The 14,655-nt window shown below is 36.6% G+C and overlaps 1 protein-coding gene and 1 long non-coding RNA gene across 4 annotated transcripts in view; one reads left to right on the top strand and one right to left on the bottom strand.

Annotated features, from left to right (window-relative positions):
* Nucleotides 1-14,655, top strand: part of NUDCD1 (NudC domain containing 1) — a 91,739-nt gene that overhangs the window by 72,203 nt on the left and 4,881 nt on the right. The window lies entirely within an intron of this gene.
* LOC121820349 (uncharacterized) overlaps nucleotides 1-14,655 on the bottom strand; it is a 151,650-nt gene that overhangs the window by 17,703 nt on the left and 119,292 nt on the right. The window contains exon 4 of one of the 2 annotated variants that reach the window (XR_009594984.1): nucleotides 1-9,570. This exon is cut by the window's left edge and continues 17,703 nt beyond it. This is a non-coding gene — a long non-coding RNA (uncharacterized LOC121820349). Of the gene's footprint in view, nucleotides 10,615-14,655 lie in introns of both variants that reach the window. The other variant, XR_006060855.2, reaches the window with a different exon arrangement.

Here is a 14,655-nt window from a genome sequence, read left to right on the forward strand (position 1 = left end):
TTTATGGCCTTTATTATGTTGAGACATGTTCCCTCTCTGCCCACTTTTTGGAGGGTTTTTATCATAAAGTGTTGAATTTTGTCAAAAGCTTTTTCTGCATCTTATTCTTCAATTTGTTATTGTGGTGTTTCACATTGATCCTTGCAATCCTGGGATAACTTGCACTGGATTGTGGTGTATTATCCTATTAATATATTTTTTGTAATTGTGGCCTTTTCTTTTCCATTTGGAGAAGGTCCTTCAGCAGTTGTTGCAAAACTAGTCTCCTGGTGCTTTGATTGCCTGTTTGAAGATCTTTCCAAGTATAGTCACATTCTGAGGTGCTGAGGCTTGGGACTTCAACATATGAATCTGGGAGGGGATACAACTCAGCCCATAACCGTATCCCTCACTTAGATTTCAGTAATTATTAACAGTTTGCCACATTTTTTCTGTTTCTCCATTTCTTTTTCTTTAAACATTTAGGAGTAAGTTGACGATACCATGCCCTTTTACCCCAATGCCTCTCATATATACTAAAAAGACATTTTCTTACAGAACTGCAATACAATACAATTCAGGAAATTTGACATTGATATACATTAATACTTTTATCTTATATAGAGTTCATATTCAGATTTTACCAATTGTTCAAGTAACATTCTTTGCAGCAATTCTTTTTTTTCCTGATTCAGGATCCAATCACATGTGTCATATTGCATCGAGTTGTGGGGTCTCTGTAGTCTCTTTTAGTTTGGAACATCCAACCAGGCAGCGTTATGACACTGACTTTGTTTTCCACCTTTTGTAGACTATTTCCAATGCTTCCTTGAGGTCAGGTTCTGGGTTTGCATTTTTTCCAGGAACCTTATATAAATAATGTTTCCAGTGTATCACATTAGGAGGCCCTTGGTTGATATTTACTGTTTTTCTTCTGTTGTGGCATTAAATGTGATTTCATGGTGTTCACCAGGTTTCCCTATTTAAACTGACCTTCCCATTTGAATTAGTAAGTACTTTCTGTGAAGGTTAAAGTAGTCTTTGGAAAGGACTTAGATTTTGTCATGTCCCTGTTTTTTTTCTTCTCTACACTGGCTTCCAGTCTTGTCACATTTAGAATAATGTCTAGGATCCTCACTGTGGTCTACAGGCAGGCTTTATGACTCACTGTATAAAATAATATTTTAAATTGAGAGATCAGTATACGCATATAACATGAATATATCTGAAGCAACAATTTCCCAAAACAGCACTACCATTGTTGTATGTGCTCCGTCACTCAGGCACATCCAACTCTTTGTGACCCCATGGATTGTAGCCCATCAGGCTCCTCTGCCCATGGAATTTTCAGGCAAGAATAGTGGACTGGGTTGCCATTTCCCACTCCAGGTGGTCTTCAAACCCAGGGATGGCACCATGCAAATCTCTTGACGTCTCCTGCTTTGGCAGGCAAATTCTTTACCACTACGCCACCTTGGAAGCCCAGTGTAATAGTCACTCAGTCGTGTCTGACTCTTTGTGACCCCATGGACTGTAGCACTCCAAGTGCCTCTATCCATGGAATTTTATGAATAAATGTACTGGAGTGGGTTGCTGTTTTCTAACCCAGGGGCTTTTCCTGATCCAGGGATTGAACCCTCATCTCCTGCATTGGCAGGTGGATTCTTTACCACTAGCACCACCCGGGATACTGCATTCATTGTACAAGACATTTTTTAGTACTCTATTCCATACTATTTTTAGTGAAGTAAAATAGAAAATTGTTTTCTTGGTCTAACTAAATTGATTTTGCTACCAGTTGAGACCATAGTTAAAAGTCATTGCTCTCCAGTACTGATTGTCTCTTATTTTTTACCGTTTTTTCCCTAGCTTACTTTTATTAAGCCATACTGGCCTTAAAGTCAAGATTTTATAAGACTTTTTGGTAGTTTTCAGACATCGATTTTAGACATATCACACATGTACAACTTTCCAACACAACTGACCAAGCAGAATATATACGTTATTAGCTTCTTAACCTAAATCTCTTAACCACTTGAGTTTGAGGTTTTTTCCCCCATAAGGTGGGAATTCTCAGGTGGTGAAGATTAAATAGGATTAAATAATGTAGCTATGAAAAAGTATTTATTGATCTCTGCCCAGTGAGAGATCAGTAAATCTTAAAATCTTTGTACAGAGATCCTAAAACCTTTGTAATTTCCTGAGTAATAAGAGCACTAAGTTTTTGGTCTTTGATCCTGGTTTCTAACATTGCTCTTAATTCCCTTGGAATTTCCTGGGTGATAGGAGTGGCTTTTACTCTAATGAGGCAGTACTTAGTGGGTTCCTAGATAGCTTCATGATGGAAGCTGGTCACCAGAAAGACCACACCAAGATCTGAAGATTGGAACTTTCGGCAGTAGCCTTCTTCCCCTAACCTCCAGGAAGGGGAGAGAGATTGGAGACTGAGTTAATGACTGATCCCTAAGTGATGAAATGTTTGTAAAATTCCCAAAAGGACAGAGCTTGTAAAACTTCTGAGTTATTGAGCACATGGAGATACTAGGAGGGTGGCATGCCTGACAAGGGATGGAAGCTCTGTTCCCTTTCCTCGGTAGCTTCTGCTGTGCATCTCTTCTGTCTGAATGTTCTTAGTTATCCTTTATCATATCATTTTATGGTAAACTAATAAATATAAGTGTTCCCCTGAATTCTGTGAGCCATTTTAGCAAATTATTGAACCCAAAGAGAGGGTCTTTGGAATTCTTGATTTACGGTCAGCCAGTCAGAAGTATAGGTGGCGACTTGGGACTTGTGATTGGCATCTGAATTGGGGTGGTAGGGGGAGCAGGGGAGTCTTGTGGGACTGAGCACTTAACCTGTGGAATCTGATGCTACCTCCACATAGATCTGAATTAATTGACACCCACCTCGTGTCAGAGAATTGCTGGATAAGTGAAAAAACCTATACATCTGTGTCAGAAATGTCTGAGTGTGATAGTGTGAGAAAAAAGGAGAAACGGGGGGGGGGAGTGTTTTTCCTTATTCAGTATTAGATATAAATCAACTCAATACTTCAGGGTAGTAAGAATAAGAACAGAGGTGGTGTTTTAGTTTTTAAGTCTTGTTGAACTCTTTTGCTACCCCATGGACTGTAGCCCACCAGCCTCCTCTGTCCATGAGATTTCCCAGGCAAGAATACTGGAATGGGTTGCCATTTCCTTCTCTAGGGGATCTTCCTGACTCAGGAATCAAACCTGAGTCTCCAGTTTTGGCAGATAGATTCTTTACCCCTGAGCCACCTGGGAAGCCTAAGAACAGGGTGAATTTTAGTAATTTATTCTGTGTACGAAATATGAAATTGGAATTAAGTTTTCATGTCATTAACTTTTTGGTCCGACCTCCCAAGAGATACATTATTTATGAATAGATAAAACCTTTTCCATAATACTGCTTTCCAGTTTAATTTGGTAATAACAGTGATTAAAGCTTGTTTAAATGTCTTCACTTTGACATATGATTTTCAGAAGTCTTTAATTGCTAAGTGAAGAGAATTGCAAAGAGAGGAAAAAGACAATCAGTTGACTACTTGAAATTCATGTTCCAAGTTTTTCTATAGAGAATGAGTAAGTGAAGTCACTCAGTCATTTCTGACTCTTTTGCAACCCCATGGATTGTAGCCAGCCAGGCTCCTCTGTCCATAAAATTCTCCAGGCGAGGATACTGGAGTGAGTTGCCATCTCTTCTCCGAACCCAGGTCTCCTGCATTTCAGGCGGATTCTCTACCATCATTTTATTCTAATTGTAATCTTCATTGGTATTTCAAAGATAAATGCTACCTTTTCTATAATAAACATGAGAATAGAAGAAATTAGGAATTCTGTTTTATTGGTCAAAGGGTTTTATGAATTTGAGGGGCTTTTTAAAGGCAATAAGATTATTTGGCATTGACAAAGAATGAGTTTTTCAAATAAATTGTCTGGTATAAATTAATTCTTCTCATTTAAGTGCTAAAACTATCTTTAGGACTTGTTTTTAAAATGGGATCTTAGAAAATGTATTATTTACCCAAAATCTTATATAAAGCATTCTGAAGAGAAAGTACCATTTTATTGATTGTTGAATGTCATTAGAATGAACATTAATTACCATGCTGTGTATGTCTATATAGTAAAGCCCCTAGGAGCATTTGATGTTAAGTTGGGTTCTTTACTCCTACACTAAGTAGTCTCAGTCTACTCCGTTAAGAAGTTCTGGTTCTGCATGAGTTGTTTTTGTTTTTTCCCACTGCTAGTAAGCTATTGGATACTATTCTTACCTTTGACAATGTCCTCCACAAACAGACATCCTTTTCCTTCTTTCTTATTTGCTGTCCCATTTTACTTTCAGCTGCCAAAGTAAACAGAGTTGTGAATTCAGTGGGATTTGTGGCATCTGTTCTTTTTTTTTTGAAATGTTGATTTTTCTGCTATATAGCAAAGTGACTCAATTATGCACATATATTTTTTATATTCTTTTCCATTGTTGTTTATTCCAGGATATTGAATATGGTTCCCTGTGCTGTGTAGTAGGACCTTGCTGTTTATTCATTTTATGTGTAATAGTTTGCATCTGCTAGCCTCAAACTCCCAGTCTGTCCCTCCCCCGTTCACCTTCCCCCTTGGCAACCACAAGTCTATTGACTATGCCTGTGAGTCTGTTTCTTTTTCATAGATAGGATCGTTTATGCAGTTTTTGTTGTCACATATAAGTGATACCATATGGTATTTGTCTTTCTTTTTCTGACTTACTTCACTTAGTATGATAATCTCTAATTGCGTTCACGTTCCTTCCAATGGCATTATTTCATTCATTTTTATGACTGAGTTCCACAACTTTATCCATCCACCTGGATGGACACATAGGCTGTTTCCATGTCTTGGCTGTTGGGAATAGTGCTTCTGTGAAGGTAGGAGTGCACATATCTTTTTGAATTATACTTTGTCTGGATATATGCCCAGGAGTAGGCCTGCTAGAGCGCCTCTTAGTTCTAGTTTTAGTTTTCTGAGGAACCACTATACTGTTTCCCGTAGTGGCTGCACCAACTTACATCCCCACCAGCGTTGTGGCAGGGCTCGCTTTGCTCCACATCCTCTCTGGCATGTGTTTTTGTACCCTTTTTAATGTTGGTTATTCTGACTGGCATGGGATGGTACCTCATAGTTTTGATTTGCATTCTCTGGAGAAGACTCTTGAGAGTCCCTTGGACTGCAAGGAGATCCAACCAGTCCATTCTGAAGGAAATCAACCCTGGGATTTCTTTGGAAGGAATGATGCTAAAGCTGAAACTCCAGTACTTTGGCCACCTCATGCGAAGGGTTGACTCATTGGAAAAGACTTTGATGCTGGGAGGGATTGGGGGCAGGAGAAGAAGGGGATGACAGAGGATGAGATGGCTGGATGGCATCACTGACTCGATGGACGCGAGTCTGAGTGAACTCTGGGAGTTGGTGATGGACAGGGAGGCCTGGCGTGCTGCGATTCATGGGGTTGCAAAGAGTCGGACACGACTGAGCGACTGAACTGAACTGAACTGAATAGTTATGTTGAGCATCTTTTCATGTGTCTATTGGCTATCTGTATTTCTTCTTCGGAGAAATGTCTGTTTAGGTGTTCTTCCAATTTTTCTTTTGGGTTCTTTGTCTTTTGTTGTTGTTCAGTTGTACGAGATGCTTATATATTTTGGAAATTAAGTGCTTGTTGGTTGTATTGTTTGAAAATAATTTCTCTCATTCTGTGGGTTGTCTTTTGTTTATGGTTTCCTTTGCTGGGCAAAGCTTGGAGGGTTCCATTTGTTTATTTCCACTGTTATTTCTTCTGCTTAGGGAGACTGACCTAAGAAAATATGGGTACAATTTATGTTAGAGAATGTTTTGCCTATGATCTCTTCTAGAAGTTTTATGGTATCTTGTCTTAAAGTCTTTAAACCATTTTGAGTTTATTTTTGTACATAGTGTTAGGGTGTGTTGTAGCTTCATTGATTCACAGCTGTCTAACTTTTCCAGCACCACTTGCTGAAGAGATTGTCTTTCTCCTGTTTTATAGTCTTACCACTTTTGTAGCAGATTAATTGACCTTATGGATATGGGTTTATTTCTGGGTTCTTTATTCTGTTTCATTGATCTGGAGATCTCTGTTTCTGCCAGTATCACACTGTTTTGATCACTATAGTTTTCTTGTATTGTCTGAAGCCTGGAAGGGTTATGTCTCCTGCTTTGTTCTTTTTCCTCAGTATTGCTTTGGCAATTACTGGGGCTTTTATGATTTCATATAAATTTTAGTTTATTTGTTATAGTTCTGTGGAAAATGTCATGGGTAATTTGATGGGGATGGCACTAAATCTGTAGACTGCTTTGAGAAGTATGGCCACTTTAACAATATTAATTTTTCTAATCCAAGAGCAAGATGCATCTGTTTCTTTGAATCATCTTCAGTTTCCTTTATTAATGTTTTATAATTTTCAGGGTATAAGTCTTTCACCTCCTTAGTGAGGCTTTTTCCTAAGTCTTTTATTTTGGGGTTGTGATTTTAAAAGATATTTTTAAAAATTTTCTCTTCCTGATATTTCATTGTTGGTGCAAAGAAATGCAACCAATTTTTGTATGTTAATCTTATGTCCTGCTACCTTGCTGAATTCATTTATCAGTTCTAGTAATTTTTTGTATAGAATCTTTAGGGCTTTCTCTATATAGTACCATGTGATCTGCATATAGTAACAGTTTTACCTCTTCCAATTTAGATACCTTTTATTTCTCTTTCTTGTCTGACTGCTGTGGCTAAGCATTCCAAGAGTAAATAGAATAGAAATGGTGAGAGTGGGTATCTTTGTCTTGTTACATATTTAAGCTGAAAGCTTTCAGCTTTTCACTGTTAAGTATTATATTACCTATGGGTTTGCCATAAATAGCTTTTATTATGTTAAGATATATTCCGTCTATACCCACTTTGGCAAGAGTTTTTATCATAAATGGATGTTGAATTTTGTCAAATGCTTTTCTTTTCCTGCCTTTCTTTTCCTCTTTTCTAATGAGACGACCATGTGGTTTTTGTGTCATTTTTTGATGATGTGGTTGATATCACGTTGATTGATTTGTGAATGTTGAGCCATCCTTGTGAACTTGGTATGAATCCCACTTAGTTGTGGTGTGGTGTGTGATTTTTTTTATGTGTTGTTGGTTTCTGTTTGCTAGTATTTTGTTGAGAACTTTTGCATCTATATCAGAGATACTGGTCTGTAATTTTCTTTTTTAATGGTATCTCTGTCTGGTTTTGGTGTCAGCATGATGATGACTTCATAGAATGTCTCTGAGAGTGTTCCCTCCTCTTCAGTTTCTTAGAAGAGTTTGAGAAGGATTAGTAGAAGTTCTTTTGGTAGAATTTGCCTGTGAAGCCGTCTGGTCCTAGACTTTTGTTTGTAGAAAGTTTCTTTAGTACAGATTGTATTTCACTTTAGTGATTGGTCTGTGCAAATTGCCTATTTCTTTTTGATTGAGTTTTGGTGGGCTGTACATTTCTAGAAAATGTCCATTTCTTCTAGGTTGTCAAATTTGTTGACATGTAATTGTTCATAGTATTCTTTTGTTTGTTTTTTGTCTTTCTGCAGTATCAGTTGATATTTCTCCTCTTTAATTTCTTATTTTATGTGGGTTCTCTCTCATTTCTTCTTGGTGAACCTAGCCAGAAGTTGTCCAGTTTTGTTTACTCTTTCAAAGAACCAACTCTTGGTTTTATTGATTTTTATTTCCTCTCTGATCTTTATTATTTACTTCCTTCTGCTGACTTTGTTTTGTCTGTTCTTTTTCTGATTCTTTTAGGTGGTAAATTAGGTGGTTTATTTGAGATATTTCTTGTATTTTTAGGAAGGCCTATATCTAAGAACTGTTCTAATAACTGCTTTTGCTGTATCCCATAGATTTTGCATAGTTGTGTTTTGACTGTCATTTGTCTCAAGGTATTTATTGCCTTTTTAATTTCCTCATTGACCCATGGCTTTTTTAGTAGTATATTGTTCAGTCTCCATGTAATTTTTTTTCCCTCATTTGTTTTCCTGTGGTTGATTTCTACTTTCATGCCATTGTGGTCAGCAAAGATGCTTGAGATAATTTTTATACTCATAAATTTGTTGAGTTTTGTACCCTAGTATATGGGTAGTTCTGGAGAATGTTCCATGTCTACTTGAAAAGAATGTGTATTCTGTATTTTTTGGATATAATATCTTAAAAATATTCTGGATGTAATATCTTTAAAATTGCCAAATTCAGACTTAAATTGAGGAAAGTAGGGAAAACCACTAGATCGTTCAGGTATGACCTAAATCAAATCCCTTACAATTATACGCTGAAAGTGACAAATAGATTCAAGAGATTAGATCTGATAGAGTGCCTGAAGGACTATGGACAGAGGTTCATGACATTGTACAGGAGGCAGAGATCAGGACCATCCCCAAGAAAAAGAAATGTGAAAAGCAAAATGGTTGTCTGAGGAGGCCTTACAGATAGCTGAGAAAAGAAGAGAAGTGAAAGACAAAGGAGAAAAGGAAAGATATAAGCATCTGAATGCAGAATAACAAGGAGCGATAAGAAAGCCTTCCTTAGTGATCAGTGCAAAGAAACAGGAAAACAATAGAATGGGAAAGACTTCAGATCTCTTCAAGAAAATTACAGATACGAAGGGAACATTTCATGCAAAGATGGGAACAATAAAGGACAAAAACGATATGGATCTAACAGAAGCAGAAGATGTTAAGAAGAAGTGGCAAGAACACACAGAAGAACTATACAAAACAGATAGCCACAATGATGTGATCACTTATCTAGAGCTAGACATCCTGGAATGTGAAGTCAAGTAGGCCTTAAGAAGCATTACTGTGAACAAACAAAGCTAGTAGAGGCGTTAAAATTTGTTTTGCTTGATATAAGTATTGCAACCCCTGCTTTCCTGTCATTTTTATTTGTATGAAATATCTTTTTCTCTCCTCTCACTTTCATTCCTTTTCTTTTGCCCTAAAGTGGGTCTTCTGTATGCAGCATGATGTAAGCTCTTGTTTTCTAACCCAGTCTACCATTCTGTGTCTTTTGATTGGAGCATTCAGTCCACTGAATGCTGTGTATTTATTGCCATTTTAAACTTTGTTTTCCAGTTGATTCTATGTTTCTTTTTTCTTTCCTTTTTCCTTTTAGTGATTTTGTTGTAGAAAGGCGGACCCCTTCCAGGGCCCGAAACTGGGCTCTTGTCTAACACTGGGAAATGAATTGTCAGAAGAGACACATGTGCTGACAAAGCAAGAGATTTTATTGGGAAAGGGCACCTGGGTGGAGAGCAGTAGGGTAAGGGAACTCAGGAGAACTGCTCTGCCCTGTAGCTCACAGCCTCAGGTTTTATGGTGATGGGATTAGTTTCCGGTTGGTCTTTGGCGAATCATTCTAATTCAGGGTCTTTCCTGGTGGTGCACGCATCGCTCAGCCAAGATGGATGCTAGCGAGAGGGATTCTGGGAAGTGGACGGACATGCGGTATCTCCTTTAGACCTTTCCCGAACTCTTCCGGTTGGTTCCATATTCCTTATCAGGATCTCCTGTCATAAAACAACTCATGCAAATAGTTACTATGGTGCCTGGCCAGGGTGGGTGGTTTCAATCAGTGTGCTTTCCTAACAATTTGATGTTTTCATTTTATGGTTGTAGTTCTGTTTTTTGGTTTTTGTGAATCTGTTATATGTTTATATGTGGTTACCCTGTTTTTCAAGTATGTAAACTGCTTCCTATAATTTCCCATTGCTTTAGACAGTGGGTTCAAACATGTTCTTAAAAAAAAAAGGTTTGTCCATGCATTTCCTTACTTTGCCTACCCACATTTTATCATTTTGATATCTTTTACATCTTTGTTTATGCTTTTGCTCCTCCTTGTGTTTATAATCACTTTCACAAATACATGCTTTTTCCTTTTTGATCTTTGTTCTGGCTTAAGTGGTTTACTTTCCAGTTGTGATTTCCTGTTTCTTATATCTTCTTGCTTCTTTTCTATTTAGAGAAGACCTTTCAGTATTTCTTTTAGGATAGCTTTAGTATTGCTGTACTCTTTTAGTTTTGTTTCTCTGAGAAATTCACTCTCACTCCTATTTTAAATGATAATCTTTGCTAAGTATTGTAGGTTGCAGATTGTTCCCTTTGAATTGGACATCTTGTTCTTGATTCTTACAGGTTATTGCCCATGCCCGATTAATGTGTTATTTCCCTGCTGCTTCAAATTAATGTCTTTGTTGTTCTTCAGACATTTTCTACTTATACTTTTTTGTTTCTGTAGCATCATATAAAAGTGCATGTAATTTTCATTGTACCTTTACACTTTTGCACTTCATTTTCATTCACTTAATTAACTTATTAGCAAAATTAGTTTGCTCCAGTTTGTAATCTGATTTTGATTTCCTTTTATTTTGGACAAAATCCTTTAGTCTAGGCTTTTAGAGGTTACAAGGAGCAGAGAAGACCTCTCATTATCTCAAGTCATAGATATTTATTGGGAACATATGTGGAGACTACATGGAATAGTGGAAACAATCTCTTTAGATCTCAGAGAAATAGATGATCATTCTGTAAACAAATGCCTTTGCAAGTTAGACCTAAAAGAGAAGTGAAATTTTGTTTAGGAAAATAGAACACAATTCTGATGACAAGGTATTCTGTGTGTCTTGAGAATCAAGTGTCCCTTGCTCTATTGTACTGTGCTGTTATTATCACATCATCATCTTATTTGCTTCTCCTGCTCATACCTGTTACTTTATACTTCATGTTATGATTTCTGCTTCTCTTCTTTGCTAGCTGTATGAATGTGTTGTTTACATTTTTGGCCTTTAGAATTAACAAAAGAATATATTGTTTTTGGCCAGCTGTTATTCAGTATGAGATGCACCTATCCAAACACAAAACACATCTAACCATTTCTTAAATCATTGGATAAAAGATGGTTTCCTTTTAGTTAATTATCTACCCTTGATTATGTTCGGAGAAGCCTAGGTGTGAGATCCTACGGTTTACCTTCTTGGGTATAGGGAACCTTTTGTGGATGTTGAACTATTACTAGTCTGCTCATTGAAAGTGGTTTGCTTTTTAGGCAAGTTTAAAACAGTAAGCAGGAGACTTCCAATTCAGTCTGGGGTGTAGGAACCTAGAAAGAATGTCATTCTGAATGTAACAACAAGAAAAGTGTGGATAATCTGTAAAATCATCACTTTAAAAAAATTTATCAGAGATCTGAGGTTACATGGCAACCAACGAGTTTGACATGAAGGAAAAACAGGTATCACCAAGAAGAGATTGTATAGGAAAGCTGATTCATCTGAATATGGGAAGAAGAAAGGTTTACCGTGTAAGTGGGTAAGAAGAATTCAACAAACCTCTAAAGGCCTAGGAGGAGCTAGGAAGAAGTATAGAACCCATCGGATTCACAGATCCTCTTTATGGACCTTGACCAGAGCCTGATGAGCAAGACTGGGGACAGGGGAAGATAGCAGGAAAGCAAGTAGCAAAAGCCTTAAGCAGATGAGGGAAGAACATCAAATCTTAGCATCTTAAGGGCTCAGAAGAATACCCACTGCAGCTGGGGGAAAATAAAAATAATTTTTAAAACACCATCCCTATGTCTGGGTAGGGGCAGGAAATCAAGAGTAGACTACTAGGATTCTTCTACCACTGAAGATGAGGCAGCACCACTGAAAAGGTCGAATATATATATGAGCAGGAAAAAACTAGTAAACTTAACGATAGAAAAAATTAGAACTGAAATGAAAGAGGGTGGAAGTGGGGTGGGATTAAAAAAACAAACAAAATAGCAGCATCCGAGAACTATGGGGCAATAATCTAACAGTGTAACATACATCTAGTTGAAATCCCACTTACCAAAATGGACCATATTCTAGGCAATAAAATGTCAAGAAATTTAAAAGACTAAGAATCAAACAGTGTGTTCTCTGACCATAACAGAATTAAATGAGAATAATAAGTCTTTTCCTAGTTGAAGCTTCCATCTTGAACTAGGAGACAAGCAAACCAAATCTAAATTAAGTAAGAGAAAAGAAACTTACAAAGAGTAGAAATCAGTGAAACTGAAAACCAAAAATAATAAAACCAGTGAAATCATAACCTGATCCTTTGATAAGATCAAAATAGATAAAATAGTTGGTATAGTAGCCCAGGAAAAAGACAACACAGATTACTATATCAGGAATAAAAATGGACACATCAGTACAAGTCCAAAGACACTAATGTGTAATAATGGGATATTATGAATAACTGTTTTCATATATTTGACAATTTAAGTGAAGCTAATTTCTTGAAAAACAAGCATTACCTCAGTTCACTTAAAAAGAAATAGAAAGCCTTATTAGTTATATCTGTTAAAGAGATTGAATTTACTACTAGGAACCTTCTGACAAATCTCCAGACCTAGATTACTTTACTGGTATGTTATACCAAATGAAAAAATACCAATTCTGTACAAACTTCCAGAAAATAAAAGAGGAAGAAACCCTTCTCAACTTGTTTTATGAGGCCAGTATTACCCCTTTATAGCAAAGACATGGCAAGAAAAGAAAACTGGAAAAAACCAACCAGTACCCCTCATGAATATAGGTGCAGAAGTCCTCAGTAAAACATTAGTAAATGAAATCCAACCATAAGTAAAAAGGGTAATAAAGCATGACCAGGTATTACTTAGGGAATTCAAGGCTGATTCATCAGCATTCAGATATCAATCTAAATAAGCCTATCATCAGACTAAAGAAGAAAACTATTTGACCATTCTAGTAGATGCAGAAAAAGAATTGACAAAACTTAGCATCCATTAAATTTTTAGCAAACTAGGAGTTGAAGGTAATTGCCTTCTAGAAAAACCTAGATTTAACATCGTACTTCATGATTTAAAAAAAAAAAAAAAGACTGTTTTCCCCTAAGATTGGTAACAGGACAGGGTATTTGCCCTCCTTACTCCTCATCAGTGTCACGCTTGAACTTGAGCTATTGCAGTGAGGCAAGAAAAGGTAGTAAAAGATATAAATAATTATCAGGAGATTCCAATAACGACCATGAGAAAAATGGAAACGCTTTTTAGGTGTTACCTTAAAAGCGGTGTTTATATGCAATTCCTTTCTCTACTCTTATATTCCATTCTTTTGAATGGAATTATAAGTTTCTTTTCCTAACGTGGCCACTGACAATCTAATAAGTATCATACATCTTAAATGGTGTTAACTTTTTTATTTAGCTGTATGGATTACTGGACTTTAAAATGAATAGGAAGGCTAGACTTGAATATTGAGACTATCACAGTCTCTTACTACATAAAGATAGAAGTCTAAATCATTTCATTTAAAAGGAATGTTTTGTCTCACAGTAAATTATCAGACTAGTTTATTATAATTTGGTTTAAAAACTCCTGGATACTTGGTTTTGAGTATATTTAAAGGATCCAGATCTTATATAAAGGATAATTTGGTCACTTTTGGCCGGACAGATCCTCAAACTATTTGCTGAAACGTATGTTTCATAGAAAGCTATAAAACTGAAGGCAATAGAAATACAGTTGAAACTATAGAAAAATGGAATTTGACAGTAAAACATGATAAAATGTAACATAAAAGGCCAGTTAGTTGGCAGTGATTTTGAAAGTAGACCTCACTTAGCTATGATTCTCAGGAGCAAAGGGACGCAAAGAGAAGAAATAGTCTGTGAATCCTGTGTGCCTGTCCCCCTTCTGTAGAAAACAAGCACTGGCCCCTCCCAAAAGCCCTATCCCCTGGCATTGCTGGGGCAACACAGATTGGGCTGGTGTCTCTGGATTCTCCTGTGACCAATAGACTGGTGGAGAGCTACTGTACGGCTTTCCCTGCTGAATGCATTTTAACCCAACGTTTTGTTCTCTAGTCTGCTCTAAAACCCATGGAAACAATTCAGTATTAATAAGCACTCTGTGTGTTTTATGTTTCCTACATTTGGTGTGATTTCTGTTATTTAGGCATTTTTAATTCTAGTAAACAGTATTTGTAATAAAAAAATCACTGTAACTTCTTTCCATTAAGAAAAGTATTCCTATGGATGGAATTCAATTATGAGTCTCAACCTGATGAGTTTGTATTAAAATGAATTCCTTTAACCATCAATATTGCCATAAAATTTTTAACATAATAAACATTCTTTACATTTTACTATAAATAGACAGTATGAAGTTAATAACTTATAAACAGATCTGAAATTTGACCCCCAGCATTGTGGGTTCTCAGGTAACTCAAGCATCTATAAAGAGAGTAACAGCCTTGTGGGTTATTGAGGTTAATGTTTATAATATGCCTGGACATATAGAATGTGCTAATAAATCATAGTAGCTATCATTCTTGGTAGTTATTATTGCAAGTTAGCATTTGTAAACTTAACATTTGCATTGTGGCTTAAAATATATTCTGCTTATACTATGTTTTAAATGAGTTACTAACAGTTAAGAAATAGTAGATTATAGTGCAGTGGTTAAGAACATGGACTCTGGATTCAATGTCATGGGCAAGTTAACTGTCCTCAGCTTGAAGACAGACCTAACATTAGCACATTTCTCCCAGGGGCATTATGAAGAGGTAATTAGGTATGAAAAAAGTTTAGAACAGTTGCTGACATGT

Source organism: Ovis aries, chromosome 9 (assembly GCF_016772045.2).
Source record: "Ovis aries strain OAR_USU_Benz2616 breed Rambouillet chromosome 9, ARS-UI_Ramb_v3.0, whole genome shotgun sequence".
NCBI classification, from domain to species: Eukaryota; Metazoa; Chordata; class Mammalia; order Artiodactyla; family Bovidae; genus Ovis; species Ovis aries.